Here is a 23,410-nt window from a genome sequence, read left to right as displayed (position 1 = left end):
TCCGCTGTTTAATTTCAGATTCTACAAGCACACATATAGTGCAGATAATCAAAATCAATACACAGCTTTCTTGCCAGTTTATGCTGAGTGATGCCTGGAAGGGACCTCATGGGGCTCAGCCAGGGGAACGCTGCAGTTTCCCACACGGTGTTATTAGATGCTCCCTCAGGCTGTTGCAGTTCTTATGCCAATTCAGGATTTCTGATTTACACAAGACCATAACAGGGCTGGGAGGCCTGGGCTTAGCCAGCCTTGTGGAAAGACGAGTTAATTTGTGATTATTTAGCATTTCTGAAGTTGTTTTTCTGTGGAAGCTGTTCAGGAGATGGATGACTCTAGACTGTGCAACTCTGCATACACTAGTTTGGTGCTAAGGAGAAGAGGATTTTAAATTCTCCTATCTTTTTTCCACTCACTGAGGCTGATAGCAAAGCTGGAAGCTGTAAGAAATGCCATGGGAAAGAACATGGTGTTCTAGTGTATTACCAGAAAGTTTCTGAAGGTAAAAAGTGATAGGGGGTACCGGAAAACAAGATTCTGAGAAGGTGACTGCTCCTTGGAATAGGATGGACTGAGTACTCAATTTCTTTTGATTCAAAAATACATATTTTTTTATGTACATATTTTTATAGTGGGTAGGAAAACATGTAAACCTGCTGCTAAGACTTGGTGGGGTGAGAGAAGCCAATTGATGGAAGAGAGAGAAATTAAGGAGGCATTGCTGAAATTGTTCAGAGCCCACTGATGCTAAGGTTAGAAAGCAGGCTCCAAAAGTGCATGAATGCAATGTCAATTGCAGGAAGTGTTACTTAAGTTACTTTTTGTGGGGTTTTTTGGGTTTTGGTTTTTTTGTTTGTTTGTTTGTGGTTCTTTTGGTTTTGTTTTTTTGCGAGATAAAGAAAATAGTGTTGCACGTTTAGAGAACAAAGCTGTTTCCATGCTTTAAAAATGGGGGGGAACCAGCAACAACAAAACAAAACAAGGGAAGGAGAATCACCAATTTGTGCTCGTGTCCCTGCCTCTAACCTGGTGATAAGAGTACTCAGACAAGAGGAACCTCACACCACTTCTGCATAAACAGCTTATGTGTTTCCACACTGCCTCCTAGATTCCTCCTTTTCCTTCCTCCCCACTGGTGTCCACTTGCAGACTCTGCTTCTTGTTCATCTCAGCTTTTCCTAATTCACCCCAGCCCACTACTGTTATGGCTCCCACCCAATCTACTCCTCAAATCTTTGGACTCAAATTTCTTTCTACTTGGGTCTCCTAATATTATATACAGCTCTCTGCCATAGCATTTGAGATCCAGTTGTTGCCCTTTCTACTCTCTTCCTGCTCCCACTCTGGGATAGCCGCACATGTACATCCACCTTATCTCCCTGAGCCACCTTGCTGTAGATAATCTTTGCCTGCAGATCCCTGGCCTTGCCAGGTCTCCTACCAAGGCTCCTCCTCTAGCAGGGCTCTCAAAATCCTGTATGTGAGCTGTGCTTAACTACACATCCACCCAAAGGGAAATGGGAGAGGAGAAATGCTGGTGTGTTTATGGAAAACCTGTGATAGTGCTACCCAGGCAATTCCTACTTCTAGGTAAAATACAGAACATGGACTTTTCAAAGCTACTGAGTCCTCCATAGTGAAGATTGCCAAATGGCTGCCCAAAATCAAAAATACAGAGTGATAGCCACTTGGAAAATGATGTTTGTGTGTGTATGTACATACTGCCCATGTGGCACCTGCCGTGAGTTGTTCCTGCCATGTAAAGCACATAAACAAAAGGGCCGGTATAGATCTACGAGATTTAGCAAAGCTCCAACTACAGCTCCTCACTCACAGGCAGCAAGGCTACAGCAAGGAGACAGCACAGGCAGCAATGTCGGGCAGCATCTGCAGGAGCATCGTCCCACACACTGAGGAACAGTGAAGGGGGGTGGGAGCTGGGAGAGGCCAGCGGCCGGGTTTGCTGAATATTGCTGAAGCAGGAGATGAGCTGACCCACCACGTATTTTGAGGACATTCCCAGGACACTACATCGCCTCCAGGAAAGGAAAGCAGATTTACAGCTCCTCTGGGAGGCAGAGCAGCCCGGGAGTGGAGACTCCGGCCTCCTGCCAAAATGAACCCAACGAGATCATGAGGACTAATTCAGCTAATTCGAGGATCTATTTCAGCTGCGCGCCTCCCCGCAGACTCAAAGCAGGCTCTGAGAAAGTTTTGTTCAAGGACAGGCTTTATTTCAACAAGGAGCGTTTGTGAGGGGGAAGATGGAGGCGGCGCAAGGCTCGCTGGGAGCTGTAGTCCTGCGGCGGGCGCGGGCAGAACCCCGGCCCCGCGGGGAAAAGGTGTCGGGGTCCCCTGAAGACGAGAATTCCCCGCCTGGATCCTTCCTGCCCAGAGCATTGGGAGCACCGAGGGGAGAGCAGGGCTGCCCGTGGCCTGCCCACGGTCTGCTCTGTGCGGAGCCTCCAGTGCCGCGATTAGGCTGGGTGTACCCTCAGTTTTACCCGCACGGCTGCTGGTGCCGCGCTTCTCGCTGCGCGTCCGCAGACAAACAAAGGTGACAGCAGCCTAAAGACACACCCGGATAGTCTGGCAAGATGCAATATGCAAACTGTTAGTTCCTGTTGTTGTTTGAATCTGCCCAGCTTTTCATTGTTTCTCCTGGGATCGCTGTTGGGGCGTGTATTTACCTGGCTCACCTGGGCTGTGCGGTGCCGAAGGGAAGATACGGCAGTAGAGACAAGGGGTGTTTCCATGATCCCAGCACCCACGCTGTCACTGCTGCTTGTAAATCCCGGTGAGATTTCACTTATCATGAAGCAATCAGTAATTCTTTTAGCCCTGCACTGATTTCTTTAAAATCCCTCCTTGATTTTTTTCAGCCTGGAAATGGCAAGCAGACACTTTTAAGCATTCTGAGAGTATTTTAGCTTTATGAGGCTCTCATCATATTTGCCACATTGGAATCTCTTAAAACTGTATGACTTCCTTCCTAAACTTTTATTCAACAGCCATCACCTGCATGTTCTCTTCTATGTTTTGCTTGTTAGAAAGCAAAATTATTTGTTCTGGTATTGATTAGGACAGGATAAGATATAATTTTTTTTTTCAGAGTGACATTCTTCTTTTTTGCCCCCTCGTTTTTAAAAGCAATTATAACCAGGAGTTTTAGTATTAGGATCATGGAAATTTCCCCAGTAACATCACAGGACACTCAGAGGAAGCAAAGGACATCCACAGTAAGCAGGAGGAGGAGGCAGTTAGAGTCAAAGCACAGCTCACAAGAAAGAGACAACAATCCTTTAAGAATATTGTATTGTATAAAAATCTTGCTGTATTGCAGTGCAGAGAATACAACTTCAGTGAGTTTCTGCACATTTAATGAAGCAATAACCCCCTTGTCTTCTCCCTGAAGTTAATAAAAAATTAACTTAACACCAACATAATACTATCCTTGATTATTTGAGGAAATCCTCAAAAAGCTCAAATGATGAATGTTTAATAAGGGGAACACACTTCTTCAGGACCTCTAAAAAAAATTATATATATATATACATATATATATATATAAAAATTTTAATTTTACTAAGGCAAACGCTGCTGCTTAATTATTTGCTTGATTTTATTAAGACAAACCCTGTTGCTTTCAAATCTCCTAAAGTTAATTCCTGATGTTTACACTCTTTTTGCTGTTTACATTGGCTTCATGAACCTTCAGTGTAAACAGAGAAAAAGAAGTAAGGATTCTTCCCATGAACAGCTCAAGAAAGAAATTCTGACATCACTTAAATGAAGCATGCTTCCTGTTTCAACATAATTAAATTCTGAGATCTTAAAAATAAAAACAAAGAAAAAACCCACCCTGATTTGCTCTTAAAGCTACAGACATCTCAAGGATAAAAAAGAACTACATATGGCGAGATTATTGTTACCTATGAAGGACATTCCTCCTGATGTTCTTATTTGGGTGTCTGTTTAAACAGAGGGGTTCCAGCCAAAGCAATTGTTGTTTCTAGGATCAAAACTAACATTTGTTCTGCACAAGATAAAAAATCTTTCCTGGCTCTAATGCCCTCAAGGCATTAGAAGGGTTTCAGCAGGATCATAAAATCACAGAATATGCAGAGTTGGAGGGGACCCACAAGGATCACTGAATGCAACTCCTGGCCCTTCACAGCTCCATCCACCATGTGCCTGACGGTATTGTCCAAATGATGGTGACCTCAATGTCACAGGTGCCTTCTGCCATCCCTGTGAAGGTAAGACCAGATTCTTGCAGCTGGACTATATTTATAACACCAAATAAAACAAATAATAAATAATAAAGTGAAGGCACTTGCCTTTTTGGCCAAGTACCAAGATCTGACCAGATCCATTTTACAAACCAGTTCATTCTTTTTCATGGACCTATGATACAACTGTCAGCATGTTTGTGCTTTTTTAATTGGCTCTTTCTTTTCCTAAAAAAAAAAAGGGTTATTGGAGTGACATTTTCATAGTATGAAGCTGAGAACACGTGTCCTATGCTCTGGAGAGTCTGAAGGCAGTGAAAAAAGGTGACGCTAGGCACAGGAAGAGGGAAAAGGGGAGGCTGCTCTGGTGTTTGCCTGGTGCATGCTGCCTGCTGGAATGGGCTGCACACTCACCATCTCCTGGTCTGGATTCTGTCTGGGACAGTGTGAGATGACATGTGCCAAACCTTTTCCAGGACACATGCTTGCAGTTAAGCATAATGGGCAATTAGCAGTTCGGTGCTTAAGCTCATTTCCAGGCCCTGTTTTTCTAGTGCTGTGGTCATAGCTTTAGAGTACTTTGGGGAAAAAAAACCCACCCCACATTATACTGCATGTGACTGGTATAGATTTATTTTATTTTAGAAGGTCTCAGGCCAGGATTCCTTGAAGAAGCTTAAGAAGTTTCTGCTGCTGGCTGTTTTCCCCCTCCACCACCAGCTGTCCTGGCACAGCTGTGTGTGCAATAAGGAGCCTCCTTGGAATATAGATTGAACAAACATAGCTGTGGCAAAGTTGAGCAGAAGCTTGGGCTGAAGTACAAACAACATATAGTGACAAATATTCCTAGAAACCAATCAAGATTTTAATAACTCCAGGTAGAGTTATTACAAATACACATTACTTTTGACTTCAGGATTTTTGCTTCGGTTCCTGTCTTATGAAATAACAATAAAACTTCAATCTAGCAGAGAGCTAAAGCTAAAAGTTTTCTACCTTTCTGGACTGTGAAGGAATCATGCAGTGTGAAATGGTGCTGGCATCAAGGCATGGGGACTGCAGGCATCCAGGCAGCAGGCTGTACAATCTTCAGGCCTTCAGTTGTATTTCCAGTTTTATATTCAGGTTTTTGGTGGCCCAAGACTTAAAAGAAAACATACTGAACGCACTTATTGTGAGAGAGGCTTGACCACAGTAGCAGAGAGGGGTCAATGAAGTTGCAGAAATACTTGGAGGGGGAAAAAAGGATAAAATAATCATAATCATAAGTAATTCAAAGGGTGTGCATTGAGGCTTTTAAAATGCTCATCCCCATCTGCATAGAATAAATACAAGAAAAATGGACAAAATTTTGCTGTTTTCCTTTAGAGCCTGTCATTATTTTATGTTGCTACAGAGGGCAAAAGTAGCAGAAGAGGTAGAAATAAGGTATTTATACACACCACGTATCATGGAAATTATTTGTCTGTAGTAGAAAACATACCCTGGGTGTTAGGACTGTGCATACTTTTCATGGGAAAGAAGTGGCTCTCTTGGAATGCAAACCTCCCTCATTCCTGGCCTTCACACTGCAACATCGTAAATAATACAGCAAGCTGCTGCCCCAAAGTCAGAGCTTGGAAAGGAAGAAAAAGAAACAGGCCTTGTGTCTGCCTTGGTGAGCAGAGAAGTGCCGAGCAAGGCAGGGTGTGTAAGAGGGCATGTGCAGCTCCAGTCAGGAGAGAACGGCTGGGGCCACTGCAGGAGGGTCAGCTGGGCGTTGTGGGGCACACCAGATGCAGCCAGTGCCAGAGAGAGCAGAGAGCATCCCAATGCCCCGAGGCTGAGGGCAGGAGGAGCTGCTTTCTGGATTTGTGGAGCATGGCCAGGCTGTGCAGCAGCAGGCATCCCCCAGCTGTCAGCCTGGGTCACCAAGGCTCTCAGGAACACAGCTTGGAAGTCAGCCCTTTCCATCCTGCAGTCCCATAGCACGGAAGTGTTCTTGGCTTTCTTCTTTTCTGCAGAGCCACTCCCTGGTATTGATGCTTGTGTTGCTCTAGAGCTGGTAGAAGTTGCAGGCAGTCCCTTGATGTGGTCTGCAGAGAAGCCCTCAATTCAGGCAGTTGCACAGGCTGAGGTGAAATTCTTACCTTTTGGAGGGATCTTGGGGTGCACGCATGGCTCTTGTTTTCCTCTTGAATGTAACCTCTGTAACCCCAGCAGTCCTGCTTTTTACCACCTCCATTTTCTATTTCAACACTGTTTACTTTCCCCCTTTTATTTGTATCACTTGTGATCGCACACAACCATTTGGTCTTTCTGAAGTGTTTTTCTCACCCACTTTCCGTTTTTGTAGGGTGGGGAGAGATGAACTGACACTTTGTTCCATAACACAATGGGCTGCTATTTCTATCTGGCATGTGACAAAATTTGCATCTGCTTTTTCACCTAAGCCTTTTTTTCATTCCCATTCTTTAAAAAAACCCAAAAAACAAAAAGCAAAAACCGAAGCAAAGTAGCTTGAGAGCAAGCACCTCCCTGAAGATTTCTAGTAGTGATCAGGAAAGAATCCCAACAAAAGAAACTTGCCCATGCCACAGCTTCACAATGGCTTGGTTGGAGTGCATGTTCCCAGGATTGTCTTTGGATGTAAGGGTTTTTGCATGACTCAGAAAGGGAAGGGTGAGAATATGCACAAGTTCAAGATTTTTCCTCATGTTGATGTAAGAGTATAAACTAGTAATTAATGAAAATAAAAGGTGATTGATAAAAAAAAAACCAAAAAAACAACCAACCCAAAACTGACTTTATGCATTTATTAAAAGAGGCAGAAGGGTTATTATAAAGTACAGGTAAGCAAATTACACCTTCCCTGCTTGATCTATGAAATTACCTTTTCCAGAGAAAGGCATGTCCTCATGCTGCCAAACATGCTGTGTAGTTTCAACTGATGTATGGTACAGTAAAGTCTTTCTTCTCATATGCCCATTCTTTTGCTAAGCTCCACTTTTCATGGTCACCTTATTCCAAAGTATAAAGAAGGGGAGAGATTTTTAAAAAGAAATACCTTAGATAACAAAATACAATGTGGTCTTTTATTCTGAAAGATCACTCAGTCAACACCTTCTGTTCCTCCCTTTGCTTCTTTACCTGCACATTGAACGAGTCAGCCAAAGCAGTTTGAAAAGTCAAAGTACAGAGTGATATTGAAATATGATTTAGCATTCTTGAAATGTTTAGTTGTTTCTAATACAACAGGATGTGAACTATACTTGAAGATCAATGTAAAAAGTTACCAAGGTAACCTTTGGAAGATCCAAATAACAAGCCTGCTATAATGAAGATATATTTCCTTGAAGCATTCTTAACAGTTTTTCATTTGACATGACAAGAGCATTTCTGAATTATTTCTAAATGGGCTGAAAAGGAAAAATCCACATGGGGGAGATTGTTTCCTGACTTAACTTACTTTTACTCTTTTCATTAAAGAAATAATGGTGGAGATAGGACCAATTTTAAAGCTTTAAATGAACATTTTCATGTGTTTGTAATCTGCCCAGTGGTCTGATATTTTCAATGCTTTATTTGGCCCCTATGCTTTTAAGTGATTCTGTCTTTTCAGAATTCATAAACTGTTTTTAGGCATCTCTTAGGTTATTTAGACCCTAAACATAAATTTCCATGAGTAAAACATTTTTGGGATATGTATTTCCTTTTCTTCCTTGCTTGGATAGCTCCAGAATGACTTTAGCTACAAACTTGGCTCACAGATGCTTTGGAACAGAACATCGTTTTCCTGAGCGTGCAAAACGAAAATTCTCTCTGAAACAGTGAAGCTCTCCATGCCCTTCCCCACATGACATGTATTTGCAAAAAGTACTTTACAGTGGCAGTCCTGATTTCATGGGAAATAACCATGAGTGGCCTTTGGTATCCTCAGACTGAGGATCTGACTGATGGCTCTTAGAAAAATAAGTATAGAAAGGAGTGTAGTTCTGGAAGCAGTTATGTGTCTTCCCATATTTTCTTCATTTCTTCCCAAGCTGAGACAAATTATTGTGGACAGACAATAGCCCTGTCTACAATTATAAAATGAAGGATATTTGGCATGAGGTAGAGGTCAGAGGTGGGTTTACGAGTCAAGAACTAGGAGTGGTGAGCAGCAGATGGTGTGGGAAAGAATTTGAGAAGCCAAATTAATCTCTGTGAATTGTCTTTGTGGTGTGAAATCCAATCCTTTCAGTCCTTCCTTTGCTTCCAAGCTCTGACTTGGAAACCAGTTCAGAAATAAAGCGTACAAGTTCCCCATCCCTTCTTCCCACTCAGTCCATCCTAATTAATTTATAAGAAAGGCTACACAAACCAGTCTGAAAATGAGAATGGAAAAATAAAGCTTTTGTTTTCCCCACATGCTCATTGCCAGAGATTTTCTCCCATTTCTTAGAATACCACCCAACATTCAATTTGAAAGTTGTTCACAATGAGCTTTCTCCAGGCTTCCCTTAATATTGCTTCACTGTGTGTAAATACTGCTGTGAAAAAAGACTCAGTGATGGGGACTGATTGCTCAGGCCACTGGCTGGGTCTTTCCTCCAGGAGGCAGGACCTGGGCCTGCCCCTGCTCCAGGCAAGGTTCATTCACAGAGACTGCAGGATGACAAGAGTTAAAACTGTCAGTCTAGCCTAGTCCAGCAGATGAACCACAGCAATTCCTCAGGCATGAGTAGAGGAGGATTTACATATCTAAGGCAGAGAAACTACCATAGCCTGGTCTACCCCACCTCCAGCGAATTCTCCTCAATGAACTGAAAATAACAACTTTCCCTTCTGGGATTTTTTCCCTAATCAAACGTATCTAATACCTAATATTTAAATTGTTTTCCCAGTTAACATGAATTTTTGATTTTTTTCTTTCACTCCATTTTAGATATAAGATTTATTATTCATAATCTAGTAATATAAATGTTCCCACTGTCTTTTATTAGTAAAACTGAGCATGTAGTTTATGCTAATTTAAAGCAATTACTTCCTCTTGTTGATTACTCAGGCTGCTGTCACTGTTACATAAAGAATTAAAAATGTGGGTTCATATTCTTTCAAGCCTTGAGTAATTCCTTTCTCAACATGTTCATTTTGTGCTAAATGAATGTGTCTTTGTTCTTTCTTGTCATTTCTGCCTTCTAATATTACTTGGTGCGCTCTGGACTAACCAGCCTTTCCCAGGGAAGAATGGTTCAACTAAAGAACACAGTGCAATTTATTTTTTTTACCATTTGCAAATACAAGTAAACAGAGGTAATGCACCCTGGAAAGAGGAAGAAGGAAGGCTTCTCAGATGGTGGGCTCGCCTCTGTTCTTTGGTTGTTTTGCTGGAGGCTGAAAATTCAGCAAAACACATGATTAGCCCATGTTTGAAAGTCTCTGTTTTGTTGGAAATGAAGCAGAAGCTGAACTCTGTTCCTATTCAGCAAAGAGTATTAACACATGGTGAAATGTTAGTAGCTACTTCAGTGTGACAACACTGAAGGTCCCTGCTTTGTCACATCCAAAGTCAAAGGGTGAACATCATCCCTGTTTGTGTACGTGGGTTCTCCAGGGACCCTCTTGGGCTCCTGAGGGCAGGAGGACAGACTTGAGGGTGATGTCCCATCTGTAGTGGGGACAGGAAATTAAGGGACAAGTTAATGTCCTAATTAAATCAATCACAAGTAGTTTACCCTTTCAACAATGCTATATTTGGTAGATACTGTACTATGATGGTGTGAAAGGAGAATTACAGGCAGTATACAGTTAGTAGCCCAAGGCCAGGATGAAACATGTCAAAAACAGTGGACCCAAGTCTGGAGAAAATGTGAAAATCTTTAATGATGACCTTCTTGACAGCCTACTAGGAAAAAAGAAATAGATAAGATATCTTGGAGTCAGCCAGCAGGACTACAAGATGTGTTATGCTTATTTTCCTTGCAGGTGCCAGGTAAGAATGACTAATGGTGGCTGGCAAACAGAGGCCTTCGAGCCCCAGAGGAGCAGGGGCCCTCAGCCCTGGCCCAGCTCTGCTCCTGCTATGCCCAGCACCTCAGTGCTCAGGGGCCTGGGGAGGGCTCTGGGATTCATCTCCATCAAGCATCAGACAAGGGCTGTTTGGGGAGTTCATGACAAAACCTGCAGAGCTGGTGCTGGCTGAAATCTTCTTGGGCAGTGAATGCTGATATGAATCTTTGGCGTCTTCTCAGATTGTGCATAACATAGGAGGAGAGCTGGGAAAGGCTGAATAAGCCATGAAGTGGATCACTCCAATAGCCTAGAATATTGTTCTTTCCAGTACTGATATTGGAAAGACAGGATGTTGGGATTACAGAGAAGCTACTTGGAGCAAGTGGCTCATTTTTATCCAATATTGATACAGTATTTGTCATCCAAACTATGACATTTTGCACTTAGATTTCTGTGTAAACTAATCACATTACATTACACTGTTGTTTTTTATATTTCTACTTAATTTATTTATTGAATGCAATTGTTTATATCAGACTACTCATGCAATGTCCAAACTTCTTTGGATCATGTATACTAAGAATAGCCTTGGCTACTGGAAGTGGCATAGATTTATATTTCATAGATATCTGAGAATATCAAGGACTAGAAAATAGTTTCTGAGAAAGTTTTAACTATCTTTTTTGAAAAGGAAGCAAGGAAACTGAATTATGCCTATAGGGGATCATATAGTCACAACATAAAATGTTAAGAAACGTATGATCTATATATAAAACATGAATTTAAAAATGAAAACTGAAAGACATTTTCTTGATTGAGTTCCAGAAAAACCTAACAGATGTGAAAAGGGTTATTTAAAGGCTAAAAAAGGAACTCAAATACTCTTGGATTCTGACTATGTTTCAGTGAGTAAACAAATGCAGTCCTTACTCCACAGTAATGTAACCTGTCATTCCTATGCTAAACACAGTCTGAGGAAAGGAAAACACTTCCATCTGATTGCTTTATGGCCATCTCCTACACTTTAACGATGTCTTGAAGTGAAATCTGAATGTGGGCAAGCTACAAAAGAATGCAGAGACTCTTTCCAGCTTAAAAGACAGTATGAATTGTTAAAGTTTACTTCCAGGGAGAGACTGAAGCCCATTTATCTCCTAAATGGGAGATAAATGCCCGAATAAGCAGCCTGGGCTCCCCAGGCCAGCTGAGGGTACTGCAGCCTCTCACCCTGCTGGGGATGCTGTCTCTGACTGGGGCACTGTGGCACTCCCAGCAAGTGGCTGCTGCCGAGCCCCTTCTTGTGCAGGGAAGCAGGGCCTGATGGATAACTGCAGCTTTCCCTCACCTTTCTGGGGCTTCTTTGTGGCACTGTTCTTTCCCTTGTGCAGTAGTTAGTTTTCAGCATTTCAGGACAGCTCTGTGTGCTCTTGGCATGGATGCAGGAAGGTGTATGGAAATGCCTTCACTTCAGCTTGGCATTGCCTGGCCATAGCTCGGGTGCCAGGTGTTAAGGGTGTTCTGCTCTGAGTTCAGACAATTTCAGGGTACACGCACAGCACTAAACTGATTACCAGATTACATTTTATTTGTTAAATGTTTATTGCCAACAGTTTATAGTCTCTCTGGAGACAGATGATTATGTTTTCCACCCTATTATGAAAATAAATCTCCTCTCTTCCTCAGGATGCATTTTCTGTTTAAGCAAAATTAAGTATCTGATCTTTTGAGAGACTTGCTGTGGTTACATCACTGCCTATATTTCCTTTAGTAGTGATCTCAAAGGAGTTTGGGAAGATAGTAAAACTTTCTGCAACACTCTTAATTAATAGGGCTGAACAGAGCCAAAAGTACAACTTCCAGAATATTCACCCTCAGCCTGGCATGGTTCTGTGTTGTTAGCGGTGTCATTTAAGCATGCTGTTGTATTTCCTGGACTTTGGATTGGGTTTTTTCATGATGTTATAGGATAGCATTTTTCAAATAGATGATTTTTGTGCAAATAATTTGCAGAGGCATCCTTGATTCTTGTGGAGGCAAATGCAGACATTTTTCCTGATATTTGGCTTCTTCTATTAAAGAGCCATGTAAGGGATTGAACAGCACTTCATATTTTAACAACAGGGAAACACTCTTCTAGGATGTGCCCTTTTCATATTTTCAGGTGCAAAGTGTGCCTCTGATACCACTGAGAGCCTCTGGACTTCTGGTACATGAACCTCTTGAGAAGCCCAGCTGCAGAGATTGCACAAATATGTTATAGCAGCACTGTTTGGATCCCACCATGCAGAGAACTTCTTGTTTAATATTTCCAGCTGAGGGTGGAAAGATATCTTTCCAGCCTGGAATGATCTCTGGGGTATTAGCTAAACATTGCCAGGTTTATGGCCTAACTGAAATGTGGAAATCATGGATTAACCTCCCTTTTGGGAAACCTCTCAGCTAATTACTTAATTCTGAACATGAGGGGTTCCCTTGACCATGTGTGCGTTTTCTGTTTTCAGCTACATGACTGTGCTTGTAAGATTGAAATTTTGTTTGAAATGGCTTGTTTTATTATGTGCTCAGGCTGTGGTTTGACATGATTATTTAGGGTGTTTCACACCCTATCTAATAGATGCAAATTTCAAGGTGCTGGGCAAACTCACTCTGCTGGTTCATACTGGTTCAAAAAATGTATGTAGGAGGTATGTCTTGTCCTAGATTTACACAGGCTGTTTGAATTCTTATTACATAAGCTATATGTAAGATATTACATAAGGTATTATAACACTTTCTTTTGGCTGTGGTATTGTTTGTTCTCCTGTACCTGGCAAGAAATCAGCATACCTGAAATACTTTTCACTCTGATATGGCATAATGCAGAGGTGTTCACATCTGATACCAGATTTGTGCTGCTGGGAGATCCAGTAATACAACTTCTGTATCCATTACCATGACTTATATCATTTTTTATGGGACAACCTATTAAAAAAATGAGCAAAAATCTCTCTTCAGTCAGATGGCTTTGGATCAAGTCAGTCTGTTATTTGCCTTGCTTCCTCCAAGTTGAAACAGACTGGGGATCTTAATAGGTTTTAAAAGAATGCTTCATTTTTCAAAAGAATGATTTTGACTCAAGTTCATTTAGTAAAATGCTATAAAACTGAATTTGCCACAAATGAGGAGCAGTACATTTTATATTTAACAGTGGAATATCTTAGCTAATTTTTAAAAATTATGTATTTATGGGGTTCTTGAAAGTAATCTTCAGTGTAGTTATTGACTTGTTCATACACTAGTCCTGGGGAGAGCAGGAAAGGAACATGTGGTATGATTTCAGTCATGAGATCACCCCTGACTCAGCCAAAGACAGATAGCTAAGGTGTCTAACAGCAGCATCTGCTTAAGCTACAAAAATTAGATGTAGTTTGGGATTTCAAAGACCTCAAATTACAGGAGAGTTTCAATGTGGTTTTAGTTTTCACCTGGCTTAATTGCAATGCTCTGTTACCACAGGCTGCTGCTGGTTTCTTTTCCTAGCAGCAAACCTGAGTGCACTCCTGATTCTCTTGACCACAACCCTTTGTCACACCCATGATAAGGCTCGTGACTGGAATAAAAACTAAAAGCTGCTCACAAAGCTGTGCCTCAAACCTTTCCAGACCTGTAGAATATTCCCAAGATATGTTTCTCTGCCTTGTCTTCCAAAAGGAGTGCACCTGCCATGCCGAGTGGGGCCGGTCTTATCCAGGAGCTCATGGAGTTGTGGAGATTTCGCATTGCAGTGAAACCACATTGCCCCATCTCTCCAGATAATCATTCACCTGCTCGCACACACATGCTGCTGGCTGCAGCCTAAAAAAGGGCTGTAGGTTGTTGTGGGAATAGTTGGGAAAAACAGTCAGCGGGCATTTGTGGCATTTCCTTTGAGTTCCTGCATTCCCTGCTTCCCTGGAACATGGCAGCTATAGACCTAAAGGCTTGGAAGTGGAAGGGGAGCAATGAAGCCAATTTAGGCAGTATTATGGGCATATAGGACACACTGAAAAAGGAGATTATTGAGTGATAGCAGTACCAATTAACAAAAAAATAGCTGCAAAATTTACAATACCCCCCTGCACCAGTACAGGCTGGGGGCTGACCTGCTGGAAAGCAGCTCTGTGGAGAAGACCTGGGGGTGCTGGTGGACAACCATCTGTCCATGAGCCAGCAGTGTGTCCTTGTAGCCAAGAAGGCCAGTGGGATCCTGAGGTGCATTAGGAAGAGCATTGCCAGCAGGTTGAGGGATCCTGCCCTCTGCTCAGCCCTGGTGAGGCCACATTTGAAGTGCTGTGTCCAGTTCTGGGCTCCTCAATACAAGATGGACCTGGAGCTCCTGGACTTGGATCCACTGGAGGGCAACAAAGATGACTAAGGGACTGGAGCATCTCTCTTGGGAGGAAGAGCTGGGGAAGCTGGGCCTGTTCAGCCTGGAGAAGAGATTAATGAGAGGGGATCTCATTAATGTCTGTCAGTATCTGCAGGGAGGATGTCAACAGGACAGAGCCAGGCTCTGCTCAGTGGTGCTGAGCAATAGGACAGGAGGCAATGGGCAGAAACTGATGCACAGAAAGTTCCACCTGAAGGTAAAGAACTGTCCTGCTGTGCATGTGGCTGAGCACTGGATTGCTCAGAGAGGCTGTGGAGTCTCTGTCACTGGGGATATTCCAGAACTGTCTGGACTCAGTCCTGTGCCATGTGCTCCAGGAGGACCCTGCTTGAGCAGGGAGGCTGGAGCTGATGACCCACTGTGGTTCCTTCCAACCTCACCCATTATGTGCTTCTGTGATTTGCTTCATCTGTCCTCCTTACTCCCACTGCGTGCCATTTTACCTCTGTGATTTCTATTAGGACAAGAGTACTTTTCTGTGTTCTTTTCTGATTAGAGACATGAAAAGCCTTAAAGATTTATTTATTTATTGATTGATTGATTGCAAAACCAATGCTCAGGGTTTCACCCAGATCCCAGGCTGCTTAGGAATGTCAGTGGGTGAGATGGAAAATAAAGCATCAGGAGGAGCAGGAGAATCTCCTAATCTGAGGGCTGACTTGGGAGAGCAAATGCAGGTGTCAGGGAGCCCAGTGAGGACTGGGGTGTGGGCTTGGGGAGGGACACAGTGTGGGCAAGCATGAGGAACAGCTGAGATCGTGAGGGACATTGATGGCATTCTGAAGTGTGAACAAAGATCAGGTGGGAGAACATGCAGAGCCTCGGGCAAAGCAAGAGAAGCAGAGCATGGTGGTGTGCGGGGATGGGGCGTAGAGAGGCTCTGGCATACAACATGAAGAGACAGTTGTGGGAAACTGGCTGCATGGTGAAGGTCCCAGTGGTAAAGCAAGGAAAAAAACTTAACCATGGTGTTTTTAATGAAATTAACAGTAAAATGAATTTTTAAAAATTAAAAAATGTATTAATGACAGAGGAAGAAAGAAACAAACAGCCTAGTGACTATGTGTAAAGAGAAAGCTCAGAAGAAACTTTAGAAGAGGAATAATTCAGATTTAATAATTAAATCTGTATTGTAGGTATGTATTGACAAGGAGCAAATGGTATCCTTGAAAGGTGCCTTGTCAAATTATTGTTTCTTCCTCATCAGTAAGAAATAGGTCTGTCTTTTTACCCCCTACAACTTTCTCTAGAATTTTTTTGCTTAAAAGGAAATATTTATTTTTTCAGAAGAACAAAAATTCAGCTTAAATAGACTGAGAGTGCTTTTTCTTTTAATCTCTTGGTTTGTTTAAGGAGCTGAAAAATCAGTCTGACACTCAGCCAGAGCAGTTACAGATACTTTGCAAGCTGCAAAAGTTCTTCCCTCTCCAGGAGAGGCTGAAACACATCTCTTAGCAAGGCAGAGTGGGAGCACACACACAGTTACTGACAAGCACTTCCCTGGAACTCACTGACACGACTTGGAAACATGCCTCATTTCCATTGCTTGGCTAAGGACTTGTTCAGCACGTCCTGAGGAGAATGACAAAGTGCCTTCATACCCACGAGCTGCTGCCAGGCTGATCCTGGGGACTGTGCTGAATTTCAGGGCTCTGCAGTAGGGACCCTCCTGCCAACACCAGGCATATTTCAGCACTGCCCTGAGTGTGACCTCTTGCTTTCAGGCAGGCATGGCTCTGATGCTGGCAGGGGACCAGATGAGTGCAGTGCAGGGCCAGCTTTGCTGATTCACATCAGCCATACATCTTCCCACACCACTGAAATCCTCAGCTGACCTGTAATCAGGGCAAAGGAGGATGGGTCCATTGCTAATGCTGTAACCCAGTCTAGTTTTATGATATTAAAATATCACCAATTAGTGATGCACTGTGGGATGGGTCTATATAGTTAATCAAAAGCAGAGCTCACACCTCAAATTTTCAAGCTGAAAACAAATGAGTATCTAAATGCAGTGGGAAGAAAAAAGACTAACAATACAGTAATAACCATTGCAATATATTGTCTGTTGGTTTGCTAGGACTTGTTACAGTATTCCTGCTTAAACTGAAAATGCAAATGTTAGCTGGATGTGAACATGCAGGCAGTTACTGGAAAGAATGGGGAGGATCTGTATGTTCTTTCTTTTGATTCAAGATACCAAACTACTGCACATGCATGAGAAGAAATACACTTGAATTCTTGCTTTCCAATTTGGGCAGCTACTACCTCACTATTTCCATTCCAAATGTTCATTTATTTTGTTTATCTTTTCTCATCTCTTTCCCAGGACACATGGCTGTCTCCAGAACAATTTCTCCCTACTAAATATCTGCAATGTGTTAGAACTTATTCCTCCAGTCAAAACAACAATCTGTGTAATAATTTCTGCATTATGAAAACAGGCCAACTACTAGGAGTTGGTAAAAATCAAAGTACGCATTTGTTATTTGCTCTGTGGTCTGCTGAAAGAATGAAAATGAAAAGACTATCAATGCCTCAGGAGGATAGTGAACATTCTTATTGCCCAGGAAATAAAAGTTTACATTGAAACTTTGTGGATACCAAGCCTGTGCATGCGAAGTTTCATCCTGTTTTAAAAAAAGACTTTTTTTTTTTTGGATGGTGGGAACTTTTCCTGGGATATAGGAATGATGAACACCAAGAGAGCACCCAGAAGACACTGTCTTACAACTGTTCCTGGTCAGATTTTCTGTCCTTGTGCTGCTTGCCCAAGTTGGTCCAACTGGAGGTGCCTTTTGTGATGCACTTGTGAGATGGTAGCTGCGCCCCCCAACCACCCCAAATTTCAGAGAGGGACTGCTGTTGCAGTGAATAGATGTAACACACCCATGAGTAGTGCATCACCTGAGGCAGCTGACTTCCCAACAGAAGATTCTCTCTCTCCTTGAGAGCTGGGAAAAGTCTGATGGCTCCAACAAACATTTCTGAAGTGCAAATGCAGCTTTGAATAAAACAGACACATATAGCCATTTATTTATTTATTTATTTGTTATGCTTAGACCATTGACATTTATTTAAAACTTGAGAATGAAATCCACTTGGTATTTGCATATGAGAGTTTTACATTTATATAAACTCAGCTTTGTGTTTTGGGGGGAAGGAGAGTAAAGATAGGCAGCACAATGTTTTTGCATCCTGTACAGCAACTCACAGCTCAGTGACATGCAGGTTTAGTCATTGCCATGGCTGGGACTGGTGTGACTTGGGTCCAGTGCTCTCCTGTGTTAGACTGCTGTGTGAGTACATCCTAGCTCTGCACCTCACACCACAGAGGTGCACACCTGCCTTCTCCAAGCAGCAGTTCACCTCCTCTGTGTTCCTGCTGGGGATGCTGTTTATAGCCAGCAGGGACTGGGACTCACCAGGACCCACATGCCCAGGACGCTGCCACAGGTCTGTGGCACCTGGTGCCAGGACCAGCTCAGCTGTCTCTGCACAGGGCACCTCCCTGCTCCTACAGTGACAGTGAAACTCAGGGAGCATGCAGAGAGCCACCTCCAGGGATTTTTCATCTGTTTCTTTTCATATTGATATTGGCAAGACCTAGTATTAATCTGCTTGCAAGCCTGGATGAGAGAAATTCAGTGCAGCTTCACCAAGGACAATACAGGCCAGCTACACCAAACACCTCTCGAGAGGCGTCGTGTTGCAAGTGTGGACTGGCTGGTACAAGTCATGTCTTGGGAAGGCCCGGGAGTCTCCAAAGGAAAAATCCACCCATCTGGAATCACTTGTATGAGAGCCCATGATTTCTAAATCCCTAAGTGCCAGATCCTACAGTCTGCACATACCCAAAAGTATGATTAACATTGACAGGGGAAACAGCTGCTTTAAGCAATCTTGAAATGAGAGCTTATTTGTGTTAAATACAGATTAAATTCCAAATTTAAAGCAGCAATCAAGTTTTTAATTGCTCCTTTCAGCTGTGGTTTTCTAAGAAGTAGAAAATAACTGCACAAGTGTTGGTTAACTTAGAAAAGTCTAGTTGGAAAGGAGATTTTGCAAAATGTTCAGAATAATAAAAGAGAGCCATTTTTGCATTGTGCCAGCAAAATTCCAAGTTAACAAAAAAAAGTCTGGCTCTAAGCCAGACCACCAAAATAGAAACTAAAGACAGTGCTACAAATATAGTCTCAGAAATTGGTTCACATAATTTGTTTATCCTCTAAGCAAAGAGAGAAATTATTTTAAAATTCTGTTTTAAAAATGTTTTGAAACATCTCACTTGTATTGCAAGCCATCTTCATTAATGGAAAAGCCAAGACTCTTGTTTTGTTACCAAACACACCTTTATGCAGTAAAAAAAGTGCATGAAAAGATTGTTATAATGTACTTCTAGGGCTTTGCAATAAAGTGGGAGAAATTTCTGTGCAAGTTCCTAGATCAATCAATTTTCCTTTCAGGGTATAAAAAGGAAGAAAACATCTTAGAATAATTGAGATGGGTTTTCAGGACCTTTTCTGTTTTATAGGAATTGCTTTTCTCTGGAAGAAACAAATAACTTTTCTGATGCCACAAGCTGTTAAAATAACATCTTCAACAATGAAAAGACTCAATTGGAAAATTAGAAATAAATAAATGTACATGAGTGTGCTGAACATAAGAGGCTCATCTGTTAAAAAATGGAGTAATTTTTATATAGTTGCAGTAAGAGCAGCTTCACTTAGAACAAAATGGGCTGAATGACATTTTTTTGACATAATGCTGCATCCTAGGTCAGGTGACTAAGCTTTGTTTTAAGAACATGAGAAGCAAAAGCTTGCACTGTAAAGAACAGCACAGTGTGTCAGAGGACAAGAGACATGACAGGAAAAAAAAATCCTCACACACAGAAGTTGAGCTTCTCTTACCCACAACCTAGCAGAGGTATTTAGAGATGTTGGAAGCACCTTCATTTGGAAGAAATTAGAAGGATTAGAAGAACACTGGGATATTTGGAAATTTGTGGGCTGAATCATTATCTTTAAAGGAAACAGAGAAATTACCAAGGGCCCTGGAAAACTACACTGAACAACAGGAGGTAAAATCCACCCTACATAAAAGCAAAGGAGCACACATGAAAGGTAAACCATGGGTGTATCTAGGAGAGCTCTAAAGAGTTTCTACTCAGGGCATTGCCACTGACTGCCCCTGGAAACTCCTAGTTAAAAAAAAAAGCAATTCCAGACAAAGATTGGAGTAGAAACTGCAACAGGAAACAACACAGGGAACAAATATTCATGTGCCACTCTCAATAATTTGATCTACACAATGCATCACTATAATTTATCACTCAGTATTGACTGTCCTTAACATGACACACAACAAAGTCTTACAGACTCAATTTCCTTACTGCTTGAAAGAGGCCCTAGTTTACTGTTTTCCCCAGTAGACTATGTTTTCTCCAGCCTCCTGTGGCTCTGTAGTTACAATTTGCAATACTTACATACAGATTTGCCAAACTCATCTTTTCTAGACATCAACTACATTTCTGCCTCCACCATGAGCTCCTAGAGCATGATGAGCTCAGGCAATCATTGTGCAGCCCTGGCACAGCACAATGTGATTTCCTGCACTGCTCCCACCAGCCCTCAGCCACAGCTCACCCACCTCTCCCAGCAGCACCAACTGTTCCAGCATCACCTGGAACTCCACAAGCCACGTGTCACAAGGAACAGGGGTGGTGAACTGACCCCCTCCTTCTGCCAAAGCCTCCACAGCAAGCACAGCAAAGAGACAAGGAGGGAAAGCAGGGAATCTAAAGCCAGCCCCAAACTTCATCCCTTTTCTGGAGCTCTGTATAAGCACTAGTGTGTGGGGTGAGTGCATTTCCTACTTCACCAAATCCTTAGAATGGACACCATAGGTGAAAGTTATTAAATATTGGCAGCTTTCCCATCCTTACCTATCTCAAAGGGCTCACTCCTACTCACTGACCCACTCAGGTGCTGCTGGCTCTTTGCCTCTAGTCCTGCCTGTGTTCAAGGGTGCAGCAAAGGAGAGGAGCAAAGGAGAGGAGAACATCAGGTAAATGGCACTCTCTGAAGCTCCCTAAGTCAGTCCAGCCTTCACCTCGATGCCTGAGGTGCTCCCTTTTCACACTGGCATCTCTCCCACAGACTGGGATGGGGGAAGAGGGAAGGAGGGGGTGGAGGAGGGGAGATGACAAATCAGAAGATTAGGTCCTTTGATTGCTGTGCATAAAATAATTAATCAATAATGACACTGTAAACCTGTGGTGCAACTTCACAGGCATTAGAATATGAATACATCAGTTAATTTAATTGCTAGTAGTCTTGAGCAGAGCACACTCACAGATGAAGCATCTACAGCAAACATTTCAAAGTTTCAGTTCTTGTTTGACAGGGCCCATCACTTGCATCATCACTTTTAAAACACTACATCAAAAAGGCCCACACACTCAAGGCAACAACATCCTCTCAAGAAAGTAACTTGTGCATTTTGAAAGAGAATTAAGACATGTTTTACTTTCCCATGGCTTGCCAGGTTAAGCCACAGAGTAAGCCATCTTACCAGAACATATCTGTTGAGTAATTTTTACCTCCTACCACAGCCAAATTTTCCCATGCCCATGCTCATGCTATTCAATATATAGGGCACGCTGTGGTACTCTCCTGGACAACACAAGCCACAGCAATAAGTCGGTTTATCTTGTCCTCTACCACTTGGAGATATTAACCAGGCTATAACAAACAATTCCCAGACTTAGGAAAGCTAAGTAGCATCGCACTTTTCTTACACTCAATAGTAAACATCTCAGCTGGTTCTGTTTCTCAGTTACAGCACTTCTTGCAGGACCTTCAGAGAACAAGGCGTCAACACTGAAGCTGCAGAACAATGGTGGGGGGGGGGAGTAACACAAAAGGAAAGTTTCTTTGTTCCCATGCTCTGCAGAAACTGCCCTTTCAGGGTCTGTGGGCTGGGGAGATCAAGAGAAGCAAAAAGGAACAGTTTATCCCAGCCCAGCAGCTCTGATGCAGTGAACCAGTGGGGAAGCAGGTGAGCCAAGGTCTCATTCTCAGCTCCTCCATTTGGGGAAGCGCTCTGTATCAACAGCTTCCTCATGCAAGAGGCAGGTAAAGGATGTGCCCAACCATTCCTCCCCATCTAATGGGGAACAACTGAGATTATTTACACCTCTGTGCAACACAGGCCTGTGAACAACTTGTGCTGTTCTCAGCAGTGCAACAGCGTTGCAACCTGCTAAAGGTTTGTTTTCAATGAGTACTGACCAAAAACCCCAAACAAATCAAACATGTTTTTAAATGCTTGCTAGCAAAAGTAAAGAACATTTTGTCTTAACACATACAATTTACCTGTGTGTTAAGACAGACCTACCTGTCGTAACACACAGGTAAATGGTATTGTTTTCTAACACTGAAAGATTCAATTTTACTCCATTTCATTTGCAGGTAATCAAAATGTTTAAACCAGAAAATGCATGGTACGAAATGGTGCATACCAGGTATCACTCACTGTCCTCTCAGAAAGCGTTTGCAACTATATTCCAGTCTTACAATGAAAGTACTTTGTGGCTGGGTGGCTTTCTGTTGTTTTGGGGTTTTTTTAAAGCATGCTAAGGCACAAGAAGAAGAGTGGTCTTTTAAGGTCCCTCCTTGGACTCCACAGTTCTGTAATCAGTTCCATGAAATGCCCTCAAGCTTGGTGGATCAGCATCACTGACAGCCTGGTCAGCTTCACCCACTGGCCAGGGCTCCTTTTCCTGCTCACATATTGGCCCACACAGCACCTGCAGCAATACTGGTGCACGTATAATTTACTTTCTGCAACCAAACCCCCTTGAGATATTCTGCCCAAAGCTTTTCCACTGGCCACACTAAGCCACAAAGCTACATCTTTTTCTCAGTGAGAAAATAATTTCCAGACTGGGTACCCTCAAAGTCACTATTTTTGCCTTTGAATACCACCAAATTTTTTGAGCTGCTCCTGGAAAAACTTCATGATCTTACAGGTGTAAACTCGGTCATTTCTCCCAGCAATCCCATGTAATGGTAGTGAGATTTCCCCTGGTATCCACCTATACTCAATAACAAGGTCACATATCCCGCTTGGGAGAGTGCTGGTGAGGGAGAAAGGACAAGGAAAGTGACACAGGCAAGGAAAACAAAGTGCTTCTCCCAATCCAACACCACTTCATGGACTCTATTGCTTCAAGTCCACTCAGACACACCAAGTGCAGCAAGACACACACCTGCATGCCCTGAGCAAAGGCATCCTCAGAGATTTCCCCACCTCACACCAACCTTACTTTATTATTGCCAGTGTGGACTTGCTAACATTTGTAATCCCAGCACCTCTGTTAGGTTCATGTGTAATTATCATTCCACAGCTAAAAGATGGGGAAAACAATATTTTCCCTTAGCACTGCATAGACCATCCCAGGGAGATGCACACAGCAGGGAACCATCTGCCTGCTCTGGTGGTATTTGTTTGCTCCCAACACCATCAGGGAACCATCTGCCTGCTCTGGTGGTATTTGTTTGCTCCCAACACCATCAATGACATTTCACTGTTACAAAGTAAAAAAACCCCAGGAGCTGAGACTAGGCAGGTATGGTGGGAGCCACATGTCAGAATGCCCAAGTGCAGGGCAGGAAGTTTAGGCAGAGGAGGTCTGAACTCCTAGTTCATGTTACACATTTCAAGGACATGCCTTGTCCCTGTTGATGCCAGCAACATCTACTCCTGGATACACACTCCAGGTCCTCTGCCACTA

Source organism: Melozone crissalis, unplaced genomic scaffold, assembly GCF_028551555.1.
Source record: "Melozone crissalis strain CALT ecotype California unplaced genomic scaffold, PUWL_Pcris_2 ptg000013l_1, whole genome shotgun sequence".
Classification (NCBI taxonomy): domain Eukaryota; kingdom Metazoa; phylum Chordata; class Aves; order Passeriformes; family Passerellidae; genus Melozone; species Melozone crissalis.
The sequence above is the reverse complement of the archived record's forward strand: the minus strand, read 5'-3'. Positions refer to the sequence as shown.